Below are 448 nucleotides of genomic sequence, written 5' to 3' on the forward strand. Positions count from 1 at the left end.
TTCGAGTCACGATGGTTAAAGTAGCTAACAGACGCACACACCAAGAACAATACCTCCCACACGGAGGTATAAGGAGGAGAAATTCTGATACCTGAATGGAACTAAACACATAAACAAATATGATCGCATTCGGCTTTTGCTGTTTCCACAAGGACAGTAGGATGTGCTTAACATTACATGTATCAGGTGGCGCCCCTAAGCAATGAACATTGCAAGTCTCTACATCAATCAGTCCATGTTGTGTTGGATGGCGATGAGTGGGACCACCACGCTCCATTGTATTCTTCAGGCACGCCCTGCAAATTAATTATCCCCTGTGGCTATGAATAAATAGGCTCTCACAGGTGATCTTAAAGAACACAGTACCCATGCGCGGATCCAGGGGGAGGCGCGCAGGGCCCTTCAGGGCCCTTCAGCTGGCAAAAAAAAAAATGGCAAGAACAAGATA

This window comes from Branchiostoma floridae, chromosome 15 (assembly GCF_000003815.2).
Source record: "Branchiostoma floridae strain S238N-H82 chromosome 15, Bfl_VNyyK, whole genome shotgun sequence".
Lineage (NCBI taxonomy): Eukaryota > Metazoa > Chordata > Leptocardii > Amphioxiformes > Branchiostomatidae > Branchiostoma > Branchiostoma floridae.